Raw genomic sequence first — 16520 nt, 5'->3', positions numbered from 1 at the left:
GGCCTGAAAGCAATTTCATTAAAAATCACCATCTGATATGCAGAAGGATCGCTCCCTTTCCTGATAGTCCTCTTATGAACAGCCATCTGTTGCTGCCTCACGTCTCAGGCTCGTAAATGTCCACTATGGAACACTGTCACGTGTCAGCATACTCTCAGTGTCTTGTCTCTATTTATCCAACATTACATATTTGATGCACTTCCTTTGTTTTTGGGCCCAAAAAACCAATCTGACCTTTGACCCTCATCTAGCCCTGTTTAACAGTGTCCCAACTGTTTTTGACAAAAGCTGCCATTTGATTTACGTGACTGAACGACTGTCGACAGATTAGAAGAGTCTCAGTGCTAATCATCAAGTCTTTGTGAAGAATGTAATAAACATCACTGACAACTTAACAAATGTGTTATTCTGCCGTTTCTCTGGCGATGTAGAAGTAGAACAAACATGGGAAGTTGTGTATTTAAATGTGTCCAAAAGATTTTTTGGTGTGGTCCCAGTCTCCAGGTCTGCACTGTGTGTGCAAACAAGACGAGCGAGCGCTCATCTTTTAAGAAGAACCACCTGATTTGAAGTCTTGACTCACAATGAGAAGCTTCAAAGCGCCAACAGTTTACGTTCAGAATCACAGCCTCTTTATATACAGCGTGAGAGCTGCTGGTTAGTTTGTGTATTTTTACCTTTCATTAGACATGTGTGGCACGTCAACAGTCATCCGTCATATGCCCATGTCTCGGCTGTGAACCGGCGTGATGTGGTTTCGCCGTGGAGGAATCAAAGAAACAAAATGAGGCATCACTCTTTCAGAGAGAGAGGACAGGGAAAACAGTTTATTCGAACTGTGGCTTGCTTTTCTCCCGGCTCTTTTTTCTCACAGCTTCTATAACAGATATACAATGATCTCATTACTTGTAAACTCAACAGAGAAAAAGTTGAGTTTTTAAAAAAACAAAAAACAACCTCAATCTGTGATCTTCAGGAAGAAAAAATATTTTGACGCCCTTTGGAAAGGATTCTGCTGCTTTAATCAGATGTTCCTGTTTAGAGCAGTTACATTTAAACAGTTGCTGGAGACTAAAAATATGAACTGAAGTGTCTATCTATCTATCTATCTATCTATCTATCTATCGATCTTGACATGAACTTTCCTTCTGAAATTCACCTGATTGACCTAAGGGTGGCGCTACAGTGTCCTCTGAGCTGTCGGAATGTAATAAATCAGAAAGACTTTTAAGTCCCCCAAAGGTCCGATCTCTCCAGTCTCGCCCAATCGTCTGAAAATGAGCAGTAAACTACATCATGACATAAGAAAGAATCCCTAAGAGAGCAAAAGTCACACAAATCAAACAAATAATAACAGCGAATAAGTCATTACTGCGGTATATGCCTAAATAATCTGTTGATTTCTGTAATCAAGATGCCTTTTTTCTTTTTTCATTTAAATGTATCCACAGGCACACACACGCACACACACACACACACGAAGTTCTCAGTATGTAGTTCAGTGGGCGGGGCCGCGCGCCGGGAGCCTTCATCGTCTGTGGAGCGACTGCGTCTCAATCTGCGCTCCAAAGCCTCCGAACTGGACCCAGACCTGCCCGCTGTGATATTACAACACCAGGACTAATCGTTTTTGCATCGTCGAGCGGTGTGGTTTCCTCTCCAGAAAACTTTTTTTTTTTTTATTTTGGTTTTTAATGTTGTTCTCCTCTGGGAATGTAGAGCACCTGTGGTTTTCCGCTGTCAAAGCCTTCTAACACGCTCCAGTTTGGATCCGTGACAGTGTTTCTAAATTCAGGTGAGTTTTCTGGCTTGTGTTTCCTCCGCTGCCGCTTACAGAGTGGCAGGTAGACCGAATGACCTGGAAATCCTCATTATATACTGAGCATTTGAAAATTAAACTTTTAAGGTGCTGTTGTTTTTTTTTTTCTTCTAAAATTCTCCGCAAAAAAGCTGATAAAGTAGGGAAAACAGCGCTTTAATGAATGGCATTCACTTCTGATTTCATTCAAATGTTTTTCTTTCACCGTGACTACAAGCAAATCTGTGCTATTGCCTGCATTCAAATAAGGTGTCTGTTTTTCTTCCTACCTGAGTGATTAGTTATTGATTGAAGCCTGAGATTGCTACTATTTATTGAATTTTAAAGCAAGTGCGGTTTTTTTGGGGGGGGAGGAACAGTGTATATATAAATAGCCATCTTGTGGCAACAATTTCTTTGACTGTCATAAAAATCAGTTTAGTAGGTCATGCAGTTTGATCAAGCCAAGTAACATCATGACTGGCACAGAGCTGATATTGTCCTGATATGTCTAGAAGATCTTTATATCCTTTTCAGTGAGAGACCTGATGCAACAAGAGCTTATGTTTTAGTTTTTAAGTTCAGGATTTTGGTGATTGTACTATTTCCCAGAGTTCTTTTCTGTTTTTCAGTCTTTATCTCAGTATTCACTTGCAGAGGTATGAGAATCCACTTGCTTGCTGCATCAGGGCTGAGGTTGGCCCAGTCGACATGAATAGTGATGAGGATGTGTGCTGACAGCTGAGTGGGACAGGATGGGCTGTTCCATGACTGACTGAACTGGGGTGTTCGCTGTGCCATATGCTCCTTTTTTTTTCTTTTTTTTTTTTTTTTTACATCATGCTGCTGAAACATTTGGGCCAGCCTCATGACTCAGGCTATATTTTCCCCTTTGCTTAATTTTCAGTCATGTCACGACGTGGGATGAGTCAGATTTGCACTGTGGAGCAGATCAGATGGTATATTCCACTTTGATATAAGATCTACCCCTATGGAAGCAAAGGTTAGGGGTCATTCTTGATCCTTTTCTGTACTGTGGTTGCCGACAACTGACAGCTACTGTGAGGGAAGGCCATTTCTGACGCTCAGCGGACAGGAATCAGGGCTGGAAACAAACAGCTCAGGAGGAAGCCATGGCAGTGCCGGGCCGTCAGCCTCTGCATTGTCTGTGGGTCTCTGACATTGTGTGTTAACCTACAAACTCAGGAGTATAGTGGAAGGGTATCAGGTGGTAGGTTAGCTGTTTCCAGTGTTATGGGATCTGAAGAGAAACATAGAAAACCCAGTTTTTCTCTGGGACTCAGTGTCGGTATAAAAGCTTGACATAACCTGAAAACAATCTGCCACAAATGTGATCATTTACCGCTGGCTTGAGGTCTGATTAAACATCTCGCATGTATTTCTTGACATTAGATATGATACCTATGTACTCTTTTCATATTCCTATTTCCATCTGTATTCCTTGAAATGTAAAGAAGATCATTTTACAGCATCGCATTTCACCTTTAAGAGCACACTGAGCTGAAAGGCCGCATGGAAAATATCTCTTCTTTTTACTCAGACACGGCTGCGATTATTGCTATTCCCCCTTCTTGCTTTGGCAGTGCTGCGTCTGGATTTTTGCATCTCTTTGCTGAAACTATGCTGTGGTGAAGGTTAGTTAACTGATGACACACAGCCTCGTCTCTGATGTTACTGAGCATGTTGTGGGGAAAGTAGGTTACTGGGCCATGTCCTGCAAGCTTAAACTGAACGCTAGTCTGAATATTGCTAGAGCTGCTTAGTGTGACTGGGCATGCATAAATGGTGCAGGCCTGCACAGCAGCGGAGGGATCATTTCTGCCGTCTGCCTCTTTAAGAAAGCAGAGGGGAGCTCCACATAGAATGAATGTTCAACCCATGTTGATACATCTCAAACACACATGAAACGGAGTGAAATCTGACAACAGGTTGACTAACGTCACAGGCTGCGAATTACTCAGCCCTACTTGCACTAAACATTATGCGTTTCAGTCCGAACCGGCCGTCTTCGGTGTTTGATTCAGGAGGGATATCAGTGTTTTGTTGCCATGCGCTGAACTGTCTGTGTGGGAAGTTGAACTTTGTCTATATGTAAAACATTAAAAGCAACAAATTCATGTCAGGAGGAGCTTTCTCGCACTGTACTGAACGTCTCGTGTTACTTGAAGACAAATACCTGTGTGCTTATTTCCCAGTACGTATGGCCACTATGATTGTTGACTGCAACAATAGTTTCCCTTGAGCATCACAAAACTAGACCTAGTGGCATGAACCGTGTTTTTGTTTTAAAGACATTGTGTGTCTTTAAAACAAATGATGATGTTGAACTTTCTGGGAAAAACAAATAACTCTTTATTTATTTTTGAAAATACCAGGCTATAATTTGCAGCAAGCTGCTTTTGAGAAAGACAATACGGGAGTTATTATTGCAGAGGTAGTGTCCCATTAATCATCCATATATACAAGAAAGACTGGAACCAAGACAACAGAGGCGTAATTACTGAGATGAAGCCAAAATGAAAGTATTTAACAGGTAAACAGTAGTTACTAAATGGGGAAAAAGCTAATGCAGATGGGAAATAGGCCACCTGAATATACTGAATAAGTATTTAGCTTTTCTCAAAGTTACAAAAGGAAATGAGACTTTCCATGCTCTTTTTTCGGTTTCAAACCGTGGCTGTCGCAAAAGGGCCGGGCTGCGCTCAATGAAAGTTACTCACGTTGTGTAAGAGAAGATAAGATTTTTATTTCTTTTTTTGAAAAATCAACAATAATCACAAAGTACACTGCAGCTGTTGAAGTAAATAAGATGAACATCGTGGCTTCAGCAAAAAAAAAAAAAAAAAAAACTTTTTCAATTACTTGTGAGCAGGGAGACGATGCGTTCAGCTTCAATCCTTTATTTGGTGAGGCATGTGAGAGAAAACACGAGCCAGTTACGGGAAAAAAAAAAAAAAAATCATCATGCAATTATTTCGTGGCCTTCACATTTTTTCTCCAGTGACCATAGATTTAACTGGCTCTCGTGTCACCGATGGGAAAGCCCTGTTAATAATGCAGATCAACCGGAGTCACTAACCTTTTAATAATTGACACAGCTGTTTGCGTGTCACTTTGTGTAAAGTTCGTTCTCATCGTGAAACTTTTACCACACAATGTGTTTTTCCTGGTGAGTATGAAATGATTATGGCCGTCGTAACACTTTTCATCGACTTTGAAAGTCAATACGGCACATCATCAGAGATACCCCAAAATGTGTTATATGCAATTTTAGTCTGTATTTTACACAAATACAAGTTGACATGTTTGGATTTCTGCAGAGAGTGAGCAGGAAGTGAATTTTGATTGTCAGTTTTTGCCTTCGTTCTGTTTTGTTTGTCGCCGTGAGGGAGTGTTGCCGGAGTTCACACATAATATGCAAAGGACTTTTCTCTGTGCAGTCCAACTCAGCCGGGTTAATGCTGGGTGGCAGAGGAGAAAAGGTAAACATATGAACTAGTCAAATAGCCATTAGAGAAGCAGGATATACGTTATGGCTCATTGTCCAGTTGAAAAACAAACAGAACCTCTCCAGGAGGTTATCGTCGTAATGCATGGGCAGCGTCTCATGTAAACATTGCAGGTGTGAGCAAAAGTCTACCGTTCACACCTTGTTTTCTTCAGCTTTTGTTTCAGTGCAGTAATTCAACAATGAAGGTTTGATTCAGCGGTTAAGTCTTCTCTGAAAAGTAGATGTTGGTATGCGCCTGATGCTTGAACTCCCAGAAACACTAATGCAGGCGATTGCTAAGACTTCAACAGCAAAAACAACCCTTGGTTGTTGTTTTTCCTCATTTGTGTCCTCAGGGCAGCCTGTGCTATGGCACTATTTGAGATATATTTTAATTGTACACAAAAAACAGTTTTTGACATTTTCAGTCAAACTGCTGTTTTTGTTCCTTTATAATTCTGCTCTGTAGTTTCAGTTTTTAATGTGACTTACTCCGATATGGAGAAGATGAAAGGGCCCATTTGATTTATACCAACACAATCTGAGTGGTGGCGTCTCTTTTTCTTGATGAAACCATCTGCTAATTGAAAGTCATCATGAATGAAAACCCCTCAGAGAAGCATTGTGGAATCTGTAGTGCGCAAAACTGACAATATGGACAAATGAAAAATCTTCCATTATGCCATTTCTTTTGATCATGTCATCAAAATCTGATACAGCCTAATATCATGATTACAAGATGAGTCAAAACTTAATGTAATCTTCACTGGATGTTCACTGGATGTTCCCTGTATGTATGCGTTTTGTATTGCCTTGGATTTCTCAGAATGTGCTCTGGGGATTTCGACTCTCACACAAAGACATTTCCAAGAACAATCTCTCCCTGTCTTTTGCGTGCTATATTTGGATTAAGGTCCAAACTCCAGGGGTGAGCGTGCAGGTTACCGTGTTTATTACTACAAGGCTGACTATCCTCTGCTCGAACCATAAGTCTCCTCAACCTAACATCGCGAGATTATGACAAAGAACAGAAAAATCTCGACCAGAAAATCAAACAGCTACTCAGACGAATGACCTAAGAGCTGATAATGAGGAATTATCAGGGGCTTCAATACTCTTCATATCTCTTCCTTTCTTATGTCACAACCTGTTTTATAATGCTGCTTTTTTTTAAGTAAAATTTTCCACACTATACCTTTTAATTCGATGTAGGATTGACAGTACATACATGCCACATGTAAGTATTACATCTCTCTGCTCCACTGTACATTCAGAACCAAGGTTTTACTATCTTAGTAAGTCATGTGCCTTTGACAAAGTCGTCAGTATAATCTCTCAGTGTTATCTTTGCACCACTGTGCATTGCTGCTTTGCCTTTTATGCAGTTGTTCAACTGTGAGTAACTTTTAAGAAGATAGACCATTTTAAGTCATGAGGAAGGCAAAAGCCAGACACACTTATTATCAGGATCAAACAAGTGCTTGTTTCCATTCCATATAGTGTTCTATACCGTTGCTTTTTTTTTTCTCTCTCAACCGGTGCTGCTGCTCCTTTTGGTCAATGGAACTATGCTGCACATGACTCTTGAGACTATGACTGGTATTCATGTCACCCTCTTTAACCTTGTAACTATGACAAACAAAATGTTCAGCTCCAGTTATATAACCGCCTGCACAGACGTCATCATCCTTGCTTCTGTCGATGAGCTCTTGCTCCAGAGCACAGAGTGATTGTCCTCCGTGGCTTCAGGCTTCAGAGCCACTGGGGCTTGATTAAGACATTTTGTGATTCCAAAAGCAGTTATTTATTTATTTTTCCTGAAAAGGCTGCCTTGTTCTGGCTGTAGGACCTGCAAGAATATGACAGTTTGATTAGTATCTTTACATTTGTAGCATGAAATGAGTAGTATCACGAGAGATAAACATCTGAACAGCGCGTGAGGTATTGTTAGTGATATGGCAGTAATGTGCAAGGTTTTCTGTTAAGCATAATTGACTCTGCTACCCTTAGATTTCTTTTTTTTTACGAGACAGCTCATCATTCAGTATAAAGCAGGTAAAATAGCTCAACAATCATCGTTCGGCCTGCTTTTTTCTCTTCTCTCTCTGTGCATGAGAAGCTCTGCCTGTTGAATTCAGCTGATTCACAGGACACAAGGTTCAGCTTTTTATCTTTCTGTGACAACAGAGGTTACTTTGAATTACTGGGTGTGGCTACATTTTGCATTTTAGATGAAAAAAAAAAAAGAAAAAAAGAAAGGCTTCACAACATGTGTGGGCCCAGCCCATGTGTGTGACCTAGATGTGATTCAACTCTTTGTTTCAGGGTGTTGGCTTTATGTGTATCACGACTTTGTTTTTGTTGAGTCAAATGCACATAAAGACTGTGCCGGGTCTACTGCAGAAACGAAAACAGCACTCTGAGATGGGTTTTACTGTTCTTCAGTAGGTCATTTGCGCCCTGTAATCTCAAAAAGTAACACTTTGTCATTGAATGAGATGATTGTGATGTTGAAGTTTTGCATTCAGGCAGTGTTGGAACAACTATTCTGATTTTTTTCACATTAGTGGAAAAAAAAATGTGAAAATATGGCATAAAATACCTTTTTCGGCAGTGAAAGGTACTGAAATAATATGAAAATGTAGTTAAACCACTGATGAAATGAACATGATATCACAGCGTCAACCAGGTGTTTGTTACTGTTGTACCAATGTGAATTACTTTATTTGGCAGTTTGATCCATGTCAATTGCTTGATGAGAGAAACGGTCACCTGACAGACGCGTCAATTTTTTTTTTTCACTTTCGGTTTGTCCTCAATGTCGTTAGTTGTAGGGTGAGAAAAACAGCTAATAAAAGTCTCTTCGAACCGTTTATAACTACAGTACATGTACAGGGAAGTGTACTTAATAATGTCTCCATTGTATTTTTTCTATGAAACCATAACCTATAACCTGAATTACTTCATGTTGTTCACATCTCCTTTGGCTATGGCATGAATGCTTTAGTATGTACAGATGTTTCAATTGCCTAGCTATCTATGTGATTCATTCAACATGCATTACAGTGTATGGAGAGTTTGTTTTGATTCTAAAATCTCACTTGATCATGCTTACAAGTCTTCAGGTCAGTCCGATTCCTTCATTTACCAACAGTTCAAAGGACTTCTTTCCTTTCAAGGAGTTGATAATGATTAATGCTTTGCTCAAGGACACTTCAGATGAATCATGAATTATGATGACCCTAAAATGTGATTTCTGCTCCGGCAAGACCAAAGTGCCTTCGTGTTAATGCATGCTGTTGAATACCTGTGCATATTTCCACCCAGATAAGAGTCTCTAAGCATGAATCAGGTGGTTTTAGTGGGCTTGAATCAGATGTGAAATGTAAAGTCGAGTAAAATTGTTGCTGTGACTATTTTCTTTCAGTGCACTAAGGAGTCAAGCTGTTAACATTAAAAATGCAGACGTTATTAACTTACTTCCTCGGTCAGGATCTGTAGACTTTCAACCCAGGAAACAGGCCCTTAAGCATGTTTTCTACTGCTGATTTGATGTCTTGTACATTAACTAAAATGTTAAATCCATTCAAATTTATATCAACATCAGTGGGTGGTGGGGTGGAAATTCCTCTTCGTTTGATTGGTGAGAGTTGAGAATTAATTAGGTTCAGGCTTAAGAGCTGATCCCGTCTTTTCTTCTGCGGAGAAGAGACAGTCCATCGCAGCGTTATCAACAAGTGTCTGAAAAGAGAGGGTATACTGTTATATGCAGGTACTGTGTGTGTGTGTGTGTGTCATACTCATTTCTACTAACCCCTCCTCCTGACCTCTGCATCACCTGTGGCCAAGAGGGAGCATCTGCTGATAAGAGCATCCTGCCATGAATACTCTATCTAACAAACATTCCTTTACAACACGTAAGCCACACTGCAGAGAAGTGGCACTTTTCCACTTCAGGGGAGCAGCAGAACACAGACTTAGTATTCCTTTATTCTGGTGGTTGTCATTAATGCCTTCACTTGCAGCTTCAGTCACAGAGATGTCAGTCCGTTCATTAGTTTGAAGGGGTTATGAAGTCAGAATAGGTAATTGTTTAAACCAGAGTCTGGTATTTCTACATCCTCATCTCGAGCACTGCGCCTGTAAACGTGCCTCGAGACAGCTGTAACAGTAAAATGCACTGTAATTTAATTATATTTAATCTGTTTGGATGGCTTAGCCATCAGAACTGGTGTTTGTTATCTGTTTCCGAGAAGAAATTGTGATTTTTTTTTTTTTTTTTAATGCTGATTTCTCTTCTTAAGGTAAACCTAACTTAAGACCAACATGAGAGATGTGTTTTCAAAGGAAAGCTTTGGAAACAGGGAAGACGGTGTTTCATAACAGGGAAAATTAAACAGCAATAGATAGGAATGGAGACATAGGGTCATTTTTTCCATGGACTGTTTGTGAAAGGCTATTTGAGTTCACTTCGCTGTCGATTCATAATCGAGAGGCTGGTTGTGGTTTTGCGGAATGTGCCGCATTGAATTTCTAACAGTCTAATTAACACGGTTATCAGCGTGAAATGTCTTATTTTGCAGCGATGTGAAAGGCTCAAAGGTACTTCTGCAACCCTGAATTTGAGGAAAGATGTAACCTGCGATCTGAGCTGGAGACAGTGATGAAAAGAAAAAGCCATGCTGCCCTTTCCACCCATGCCCTAGAATTGTGACCCACATATTTGCTCACACACTGCCTTAGGTAATTGCATCTTTTCCTGAGCAGCAGCAGCAGACAATAACAGGCCTGGAATAATTTGGTGATTCATTTGGAATTGTTGAAAAAAAAATGTAATTATGAGGAAAATTTCAGAGTGGATCTACCTGGCAGAAGGATGTTTAGCTTTACAGGTCGGCTTTGTCTCTGAAGGGATGCGACCACCCATGCTGAGTGTGTGCTGTGCGGTGAAAGTGTAATTACAGGGCATCTTTGGGCATGGCATCATCACAACGTAAACAATGAATAAGTTGGAGAAAACTAGTTAAATTGTCCCCTCAGCTTGAATAACAGTGATCTCACTCCACACTGAAACTGTTGCCAATCTACTCATTTATAGTTATAAATTAAATTAGTGTATATAAACTTTTCTATATTCAGTTTTGCCAGGGATTCTACCCAAACACAAGTCTCCGCTTTGTTAAAGGTGAAAGGGAAATGGCTCAGTAATCACATCCAGTAATTAGTCATTTCTTGCCTGAAAGGGCATTTGTGCTGCGTGTTCCGGTGGAGGATTATGTCCATGTACGTGTGTGTTTCTCCTTTTTTTTTTTTTTTTTTTCCCTGCACACAGCAGGTGAGGACGCAAACTGGACTGTGACAGGATTGTCCTTCCTATGTGTGGAGCTCAGAGTGGAAGGGTTCAGCTGTTGCCCAGGGGAGGATTAGTGGGAAGCTGCTGTTTGTTTCAGATGGACCGTGCTAGTGGGAAAACACTGCTGGGGAAGGGCTTCGGTGACATGTTTCTGAGCAATTTTCATTGTAAAAAAAAAAAAAAGAAGAAGAAGAAAAAAGAAATTGCTTGTGTTGCCATTAATAAATACATTCAGGAAATTGCACTTTCTTGTTTACTTCCTTGCTTCAGGATATCCTTGACTTGAGCCTTGTGTCACTTATAGAGGACTGAAGAATCATTATATATGAGTGACAAAGCCTTTCTGGTTATCAGACAACTCTCTTTGGTTCGAGTGTTTGTGACATAATGCTGTTGTCTTTAACGCTCATTTTTGTGCATTATCAGCCAAAAAATCATTTCAAACGAGACTTTGGAGCCTTTTACTTCCTAAAATGTGAATTATTGGTATGATCAGACTTCTGTGGAGAAATGTTTGTTTTTCCCTTTATCTATAATCTCACTTGAAAAAAGAAGGTTCACGTGAAAGCAGAGCTGAAGCAGGTATCTCGGCTGATGCCGGGTTAAAATCAGGAAGTGTATCTCCAGAGTGGCTGCCTGCCACTTTATTAATATTCAGTAGCCGGACAAATGGGTTCCTGAGCTGTGTATGAAAAAAAAAACCTCCCAGACCTGAGGAAAATGGAAAGCGGCGGCTTGATGGACATAGCTGCCTTGGTTGTGGGGAAAGTAGACACCACACATAGTTACCATGGGAACACAGAGTGAACAGCAGTGCCACAGTCTAATTAATGACAGTCGGTGCTTCAGCAGGGCCGCGGTGACATCATCAATACCAGCACCACAGATGTAGCTCAAGGCAATACGGCTTAATGTCTGACTGATTATCAAAATAATACACTTCTTTCACCGGCGTAAGTGCCGACAGTCTGGATGAGGACGCAAGACGCAAGGAACACAACAATGGGCATTTATTATGTAGTGACGCCCGGTTATGAACACTAAATGTCATCTCATTATCCAATCGCATGACCTACATAAAAGAGCGGAACTAATCTCTATGTAGGCGGATGGTGAATAATGCAGGAAAATGTGGGAGATCTTTATGAATCTTGGATGTCTCACACTTGTTGGCTACTGGCAAAGCAACAATTCACCTTGGTATAATTGTATATCATCACTTATGTTATTTTTAAGGCGCGATGTTGAGTGTATGCAGTGATATGTGGTGTGGAAGTTACGAAAGGACTGAGCTGATTTTAAAGATTTGTAAAAGTCCTCGTCTGTTTACTTCCTGATGTGTTGCAGCCGGTAAAAATAGCACCGTATTAATCCTGATTGTTTGCGCTGTTTGTAACTCAGCAGACAGCATTATTAGAGAGCATACGAAAGCTACGTCATGCAATATACATCACATCAGTTGTTCAGCTTGTTTGCTTGGTGGCAATACATCAATGTGAGTGCAAGTCAAACCAGACTAGCATTGGTATTTAATTTTAATCCTTGGGTTCAGACCATGTTGCCACACCGTGAGTGTGAAAGCTGCCTGTCTCACTCTGACTCTGGACCTGACTGCTCCCGATTAGTGAACGCCTATTGACTTTTTTTGTGACACCGGTTAGAAAAACACCCAGCGCTGGAGCCTGCAGGCACGTAACGAAGGCAGGTCAAGACCTTGTGGCAGAGGCAGAGTGTCTGCTCTTCTTAAAAAAAACGACTGATGGAGTTTCTCGGTAACACTGTATTAGACTCTTTAAAATCACATAAAAGGCCCAGCTGAATTTCAGTATACGACCCATTCATCCTGTCTATCCAACTCAGGGTCCTGGGGGCTGAATCTAAGCAAAGGCAGGGTCATCAGTCCTTTGCCAGTCTACAGACACACTTCACACATTAAATGAGTTTCTAACTGTATTTCTGTCATTATGGGAGGAAACCAGAATAAAACAGAGAAAAGTACACAGAACATGCAAACCCTGATTCAGAAATTACAAAAAGGAATTAAATGTCTTTACAGAAGACTGGATAGAAAATGAATTGAGAGGTCACACAAAATCCTCCTGAAAGAAAGAAATCTTGTCCCTTTGTTGGGGAGAGAATCTTTAAATGTAACTGTCTGTTCAGAAATACACTTTAGACTTTAGCCCCTGTCATCTGTATTATTCCTCAGTGTCAAGCTCTGGCTAGACAGACTGGCAAATATGACTGTCCTCAGTTTATTGACTGCATGTTGCATGATTTCTGGGTGCTGAAGGTCATTTTTCCAATGTCTTGTCTATCCTATCAGGTGTGTACGTGTAAAGGTGTAATTCTAGTCGCTGTTCATTTAAGCTTGTGTTGGATCTGATTCTCCTGTGTGTTGTTTCTTGTTCTGGTTGAGTCTTTGAACCGGATTGCAGGGTTTAGTGCGTTTGTGTGTGTCTGAGTTTGTAAAAGAGATAACATTAGAGGTGGCTCCAGGTTTTGTTTTTTTTTTCTTCTGCCTTGGTTTACTTAACAAATATTGCAATTTGAATAGTTTCTTTGTTTGAGCTGAGGCACCAAAACCTTTTTGGGGTAAATAGTCTTTCCAGGTAGATTCACTGTGTGTTTGGTGTTGTTCATTGTCTTGGTTTAGCGCTGTCTCAGTTCTGACGCCTGACTGAAAAGTGAAAGCAGCTCCGTGTCCTGATCACACCGCAGCCACAGGCCGGCTTTGTCAAACCTTACTTTCAAACTCAGTGCCTGTCTTTCTCTGGACTGACAAGTCTTTCATCTGAGATGGGAAAACAGAATCAGAAGTGTGATCACACGGTGAGAGCTCCCCGCAGAAAGGGCCAAAGCTGAATGAATGTGAAGTGAACGCCGTGCGGTGCAGTGGGGGACTTCTACCTGACTCTGTTTGGTCTCGCTGAAATGAAACAAGCTCGGCATTTTCGACTCAGTCAGGCCATGGAACCTTTTCCTCGATACGATTTTTAATTATTTCCATTAGTTCAAACATCAGAAGTCAGTATGAACTTCCATATAAGGAAATTTTCAGCAGACACCACTCAGACATCACTTTCACATAAGGAAAATGAAACTTAATGAATCCGCACTCTGAGTCCTCCAGTTATCTTATAATGCTGCACCACAACACAAGCAGCATGTATCCTGTCATTACAAAAAATTCAAGCGCTGATTGAGCTCTTAGATCCAAAAATGTACTCTGGTGAAGCTGGTATAAGCCGGTGGAAACTATCAGAGGCTTTTCAGGGTTTTTTATGACTCTCTGTCTCAGTGAAAATAGCATTATGCTGATAGCACCTGATATGCCCAGGTAGTTCACAGACTCCCGAATGGATATGTGAGCAATGCTAAACCATTTAAATGTTTTATTTTTTTGCATCTACAACATGTACACCTCTAGATAAGACAATGTCGTGTGAACTCATAGTTAAAACTGTGTCAAGATCAGAATATTGTTTAATCTGAGAATAAAAAAGAGGACTTGACAAACATACAAAATTTGGAAAGCTTTGAAAATTAAATAAAGGCTCTTGATATAATAGGTCAAGAAAGTCAGATTTATTCAGTCAGTAGTACAACTTTAAGTAATTACTGACTTTCTTGACAAATGATTTAACATTCACTGTTCACATGACCCCCAGCTGCTTTATGGACTGTTCATTTACTCAGTTATTTGTCCAGTAGTGGCATTTTTTCAACATAACACCGAGACCTGAGCTGTGAGATCAGCGATGCAGCATTAGCACCAAAGCTACACTATGAGGGGGAATTATTAAAAACATACACGATCGAGGCTGCAAAGTGATGCAAACGAAACACACGGCTTTTGTGCAGCAAACGAAACACGCGGCTTTTGTGCATTTCACTTTGCGAATGTTTCAAATTGTTCAGCTTTTCTGAAAAGAAATTTAACTAAATTAAATGCAACCCTAATCTACAGCTATGAAATCATTGAGTTCCTTGTGATTGAAAAATTAGACACTAAGGTGAAAAAAAGAGAGATGATTTTAACTTTTCAAACAAGCAGATATTTTGGGTAAGTCTGTTAACGGACTGGCAGTATAAACCTATCCAGATGTAGGTTTGAGACCACTTCACTTTTACCACTGTCTTGTATTTGTATATTTTGTACATTAAAAAAAAAAAAGATCATCTTAACTGATGCACTGTGCTCATAAATTTTTCCTCTGGTTCACGCGTATCTGTTTTCAGGGACAAATGCCAGTGAAATCCTTGCACTTTAGAGCCCTCCTCGTGAGCCAGATCAGTCGTGAAAATCAGGACTACTACAACAGCTGCAGTCTGAATCAGCTGTGGGGAAAATGTGACTCATTATATTAAGATGGTCTTTGAGACGAGTGGTGCGCGAATCCAGCATGGACTCAGAGCTGCGCCTGATGTTCCTGCACGTCCGGGGAGAAACTCCCATCATCCCACAGAAAAAAAGAGACAATGCCAGATGCAGCTCTGTAATTACTTTTATTTCAAAATCATATCGTAAGTGATAAAAATTGTTTTTGAAAGCCACCAAATACGTTAACAGGGATTTACAGGTTTAGGCCACACGTTACAGAGTTAGACTTTGGTATTGATTTGTTATAAAACAGCTTCGAACATGTTTTAAAAAATTTTTTTTTCAACACTGGCTTGACATGGACATGGAGTAACTCAGACTTCTTCACTGATCATGTTCACAGCGAGTACTTGGAGGCCAGCGCTCACACTCTCCAGTATGAGAAGCTTCATTTGTCTAATTGGGAACATGCACTTAAGGCTTTCTGATGCTTTAGATGAACCTGTCAAAGCAGTTGATTCTCATCCGCTCTGTACGCCGCGCTCACATGACAGCTGGCTTTCATCACAAGATGTCTCGCCATCAGAGAAATGCAGCGCTGCTATTGAATTAAAAAGAAATGATGTGAGGTGAAAAGATGGGAAAGCATCAAAGTGGAAGCTTGAAAACTGCCTTATAAAACATACGTAGTATGAAGGTTTTATCTGATTGTCGGAGGCTAAAAAGATACTCAACCATCTCTGGATGTTCAGCATTGCAACTAAGAAACACCAAACAACAACTAACAATCCATAACTTAACAGGATATGACAGTATGCATCTATTAAACATCAACATCCAAGCATTTTTAAAGGGAGTGGTGTTCTGTGAAAGAGATGCTTTACTGGAACAGCATGGCAGATTCTTCTATTCGTAACATTAGAAAACATATTTCAAAATAATTTGAAGTAAAACTTTATAAAATACTTGGCTTTTATTACATTTGACCCTGGGTTTACTACTGTATAACAATTAATGACCAATAAACATACCTGGCTACAGTTTTAAAATGGTCTTTGTTGAAGAAATGGGGAAAATGTTTTGCTTTGCATTGAAATCCTCAAATCCTTACGCTCAAGTAACACCTGAGCGTCAAGAAAATTGTCAAGAAAATTACTGGCCACATATTTAACAATAAATTCTGCATCAGTCGTTTTCATTTAGGGGCAGTATCTGCAGACCGTTTTCATCTTGAGTGGGCCTTACCAGTCAGATTTCAGCTTAATAACATGCTATTAACGGCGACACCAGCAACAGGAACGCAGGAAAAATCTGTCACTTGTCAGGGTGCAGGATTTTTCTGCAGTCTACTGTTGAGCGGGGCAATATATCGCAAACCTTTTTGTCACTGCGTCATCAACATTCACAATATACATATTGCAAAAGATGGACTGAACTGCATGCAATAAGTGTGTATGCTATGTCAACGTTCATTCATTCACCCAATGAACAGCATGTCAACATATTGATTCCCTTGTTCTAACATGACCGGGAG

The 16520-nt window shown here is 40.3% G+C and overlaps 1 protein-coding gene across 1 annotated transcript in view; it reads left to right on the top strand.

The window, feature by feature from the left end:
• Positions 1 to 1697: 1697 nt before the first annotated feature.
• npas2 (neuronal PAS domain protein 2) overlaps positions 1698 to 16520 on the top strand; it is a 40666-nt gene continuing 25843 nt past the window's right edge. The window contains exon 1 of the mRNA XM_030100821.1: positions 1698 to 1795. The gene's annotated coding sequence lies outside the window, so the exon portion shown is untranslated. The remainder of the gene's footprint in view (positions 1796 to 16520) is intronic.

Source organism: Salarias fasciatus, chromosome 10, assembly GCF_902148845.1.
Source record: "Salarias fasciatus chromosome 10, fSalaFa1.1, whole genome shotgun sequence".
Taxonomy (NCBI): domain Eukaryota; kingdom Metazoa; phylum Chordata; class Actinopteri; order Blenniiformes; family Blenniidae; genus Salarias; species Salarias fasciatus.
This window is presented reverse-complemented; position numbering and strand designations above follow the sequence as displayed.